At 44.3% G+C, this 4,570-nt stretch overlaps 1 pseudogene; it reads right to left on the bottom strand.

Moving 5' to 3' along the window:
- Window positions 1–1,835: 1,835 nt before the first annotated feature.
- Window positions 1,836–1,954, bottom strand: LOC134937699 (5S ribosomal RNA; annotated as a pseudogene).
- Between the last annotated feature and the right edge of the window lie 2,616 nt (window positions 1,955–4,570).

Below are 4,570 nucleotides of genomic sequence, written 5' to 3'. Positions count from 1 at the left end.
CACCTGCCAGTCCAATGCGATGGCAAGTAGGAAGACTGTCTTCTACTTAGGCCAATGAATTTCCATCGGATCCAAAGGCTCCAAAGAATGAGGCTGAGAGCCCGAAGAGACAAATAATAGGTTCCAGGGAGTCACTGGAATAACAGACAACAACTGCACTTGGAGGACACCCTGAACAAAAGTTTGTTTATAAGGTAAGAGCACAATCTGTGTCTGAAAGAGAACAGACAGAGCTGAATCCTGTACTTTCAAGGAAGAAAAACGGAGACCCAAATCCAGATCGGTCTGCATAACAGAAATTGCTCATGAAAGCTGAAATGACCTGGGGTTGAAGCCTCTGGCCGAAACCCACTAAAGTATGTCCACCAAACCCTGTGATAATTCTAGATGAAGAGGGCTTCAGATACTAAACATGATGTGAATTACCTGTCTGGAAAACCCCTTTGCTCTTACAATGGATGTCTCAAGCGATGCGGGCAAGATCTGGATGGAAGCATGGGCCCTGAGACAGAAGACCCAACCATAGAGGCAGACACAGTGGATCGTTGATAGAGAGGCCCAGAAAATCGACGTACTATGCCTGCTGTGGCCAATCCAGAGTCAACCATGCTTCCTCAAATTTCAACTTGCGGAGGACCTGCTGGATCATCAATATTGGATGAAAGACGTATATGCGTGGGAACATTGACTGCACTGTCAAAGCAAATACCAGCTAAGCTCCATGATCCCTGTATGGCAACAATAACTCAGCAGCTGGTGATTGTGTCGAGATGCTATTATAGCTACATTGGGTAGATGGAAGACATCTGGATGTAGAGCTCACTTGCCCGACTGAACGCCCTGGCAACATATGAAGTCCGCTCCCCAAATCTGCACTCCGAAAATGAAGACCACTGACAGAGTCAGAAGGTGACTCTCTGCCCAGTTGAAAATGCGGCTGACATCTTGCACAGCACCATGATTGCGAGTGAAACCTTTATAGATTATAAAGGCAATGCTGCTGCATTGTCAGACTGCACCTTGACCAGATAACCCTGGAGAATAGGCTGTGCTAGGCAAAGTGCTCTGTACACTGCTCCGAGCTCCAGAACATTAATGGATAGTTGGCTCTCTTGAGCCATCCACTGATCCTGGAACAACTGATGACAAGACACTACCCCCCACCATTGAAGACTTGCATCGGTAGTAAGACCCAGTCCTGGATCCAAAAAGGATGGCCCCTGTCCCAGTGGGACCGATATAGCCACCACCAGAGGGAGTGATGAACTGCTCAAGAGAGAGAGTAATTGTTTGGGCCCTGAGGTATAGATGGGACCTTTTGCAGCTAGCTAGAATATCTATCTGAATGGTAGTGAACTGGGCGTACTCCACCATTTGAAAGGTGGATCTACATGCTGGAGCGGACTGACATCCGATGGAGACTCCAGAATGTGTGAATCCTGGAATGTAGGGTCTGAATCTTAAGTGCAGGAAAGAAGACATATTGAACCCTGGAGACCAGTAAGCTCCTAAGTGTAGCATATTCTGAGAAGGTGCAAGGTGGAATTTCAACACTTGACTATCCACCCTTGTGACTTTAGAAGAGCTACCATCAGATGGATCTAATCCCTTAGAATATCCGGAAGCTGGCTTAGTAGAAGAAGATCACCCCAATAAGGCAGGATACCTCTGTCAAAGGTGTGCTGCCCTGTTCGCCATGACTCTCGTGAAAACACGAAGAGCCAGTGACAGCTGAAATTGCAATGCCTTTGGCTGTAAGCAATGCTCCCACACTGCAAATCATAAGTGCTGGTGACTGACTTGGGTGGGAATTTGTAAGTAGGCATCCTAGGTGGTACCTACAGCACCTGATATTCACAGTTGGTCTCCCATCCAAATACTAACCAGTCCCAACACTGCATAGCTTTCAAGATCAGATGAAATTGGGCATGTCCAGTGTAGAGTGGCTGAAGGTTGTGTAGGTATGCCATAAAGGCCCTTGGTTGTAGAGCAAGAATGATTGTGAAGAGACTCCATGTTGAACACAGAAATCCTCAAGTACCTGTTCAGAGCTTGAGAAGAGACCAGAATGAGCTGTCTGGTTTCTGACCCAGCTCTTGTATATCATTCCATACTTTGGAGAATGCAGAACACACACTGGGATCTCCCCAGAGGAGGCCCACCCTCTCATGTGGCAGACCTGTCAGCTGTCTGGTGGACCATTTCTGCCAACCCCAGGACCTAGAGCCCTTGGAGGAGAATGATCGTGCCCCGGTATCTAGCCTTAATTGGAGTTAATCTTGAAAAAATAACAAATAGACATTCTGAACTCACTCCATGCCACATCAGGAACAAAAGTCATTTTGGGTGCTGCCACCATGGCGTCAATCTTCCAACTCTTGACCAAAGAGGACCTCTCCTGCTAAGATAGGGTCCCTGTGTACCCTCGCGGAAGAAAAAGAAAATAAAAATGAATTACCCACCTTTCTGGGAGCAGACAAGTGAAGCCCCTCTCAAATCTTTAGGACACTGTCCAAATGGTATCTGATACAGATCAAAAATTAAAGGTTGCAGTCTGCTTATCTTTCTGTGCCATCACAAATTTTGAACTTCAAAGAACCTACAAGTTTGTCACTTCTGCCGTATGAGTTAGAGAAGCACTTTCCTCCTTATATGGCAATCTCTTACACAGAAGTAAAAAAAAAAAATTTGATATACAGATGGGTCAATGTTTATCTTGACCTTTAATAGGATTAACTGAGACTGGGCAGTTGGACATAGGTGGTCATTCCGAGTTGTTCGCTCGTTATTTTTTTCTCGCAACGGAGCGATTAGTCGCTAATGCGCATGCGCAATGTCCGCAGTGCGACTGCGCCAAGTAAATTTGCTATGCAGTTAGGTATTTTACTCACGGCATTACGAGGTTTTTTCTTCGTTCTGGTGATCGTAATGTGATTGACAGGAAGTGGGTGTTTCTGGGCGGAAACTGGCCGTTTTATGGGAGTGTGTGAAAAAACGCTACCGTTTCTGGGAAAAACGCGGGAGTGTCTGAAGAAACGGGGGAGTGTCTGGGCAAACGCTGGGTGTGTTTGTGACGTCAAACCAGGAACGAAACTGACTGAACTGATCGCAGATGCCGAGTAAGTCTGGAGCTACTCAGAAACTGCTAAGAAGTGTCTATTCGAAATTCTGCTAATCTTTCGTTCGCAATTTTGATAAGCTAAGATTCACTCCCAGTAGGCGGCGGCTTAGCGTGTGCAATGCTGCTAAAAGCAGCTTGCGAGCGAACAACTCGGAATGAGGGCCATAATCCCCTGCTGTATTGTTCTCTGTATTGTATTGCAGCTGAGAACAATAGATGATGGGTTTATGTTAATAAACCATGTTGTGTCTAGGTGCAGCAATCTAGCCAAGATAACCGTGGACCCATCTGTATACAGTATTAATGTCAAATAAATAATTTGCTTGCTTTTCAAATTCTGGGCTTCTCTGAGTATTTACAAAAACTGAAATCCGACATGTCAAAAGATTACAGGCTATATTTAACATCATAATAGTTATCATAGTCAAAGAGTGTGATTTTATCATGTTGTTCATTGTGGTTATAAAAATGTACCTATCGCCATAATTTCCCATTACTGTATTATTTTGGTAGCTCAGTAATATTAGCTATTACAGCAACAACAAAAAAAGCCACACCTACAAGTCACTTATTGCTCTGGAGCATGCATTGAACTGGAATTTTAGACTGAAAACTGAAAAGCTTAAGAAAATGGTCATGTACAAAATAAGGCAGACATAATATAATCATTACCTACAGTAATATCTACCTTTTCTGGAGGTTAAAGTTTCATTGAAAGAATAAGGGATTGCAGTAATAATTTTGTTGTGGTTTTAGCTTCCCTATATGCCAGCAGCAACCAAGATGACATTTAATACACTATCACTATGCTACAAGAACTGCCTAAAAATATGATAATTAATAAGCAATGGCAATGTATGCTGGGAAAACATACCACCAGAGAGGTTAGCCTCCTCTGATGAATAGGGAGAAGTAAATAAAAAGCTGTATAGCAGGCAAAAACTCACAAAAAATATTCTCCAGCAGACTACACTCCATAGGGTAAGTCAACTAAATATATTATGGTTACATATAGAGGCAAATCTGTATGGATTTTATCATCAAAAGCTGTAACGGTAGGCGGTTAGCATACCACTCGTCAGGATCCCGGCTGTCTTAATACCGATGCCGAGATCACGACAGGGTCACCATACCACCGCAGGAATACAAGGGGCTTCATTGCGCTCGCACTCCTGCCGGCATTCTGCTGCACGGGATGCCAGTGTCCCTATACTTACATTCAGCATCCAGTGCAGCGGGATCACATACCGATCCCGCTGTAACATATAGTGACAGAATCAATTAGCTACAGGGTTTGTCAGCTCAGAGCCACTGAATTAAGGCTTGCTCTGTTAGGCCCCAGAGGGTGCATGTAACACAGTTTTGTTCTTGTAGTCTCAAGAACTATGAGTAAAAAAACACATGGTAAACACACCTTCTGGGGCTTTACGCATACCTCCCAACTTTTGA

Source organism: Pseudophryne corroboree, chromosome 6 (assembly GCF_028390025.1).
Source record: "Pseudophryne corroboree isolate aPseCor3 chromosome 6, aPseCor3.hap2, whole genome shotgun sequence".
NCBI lineage: Eukaryota > Metazoa > Chordata > Amphibia > Anura > Myobatrachidae > Pseudophryne > Pseudophryne corroboree.
The sequence above is the reverse complement of the archived record's forward strand: the minus strand, read 5'-3'. Positions and strand labels throughout refer to the sequence as shown.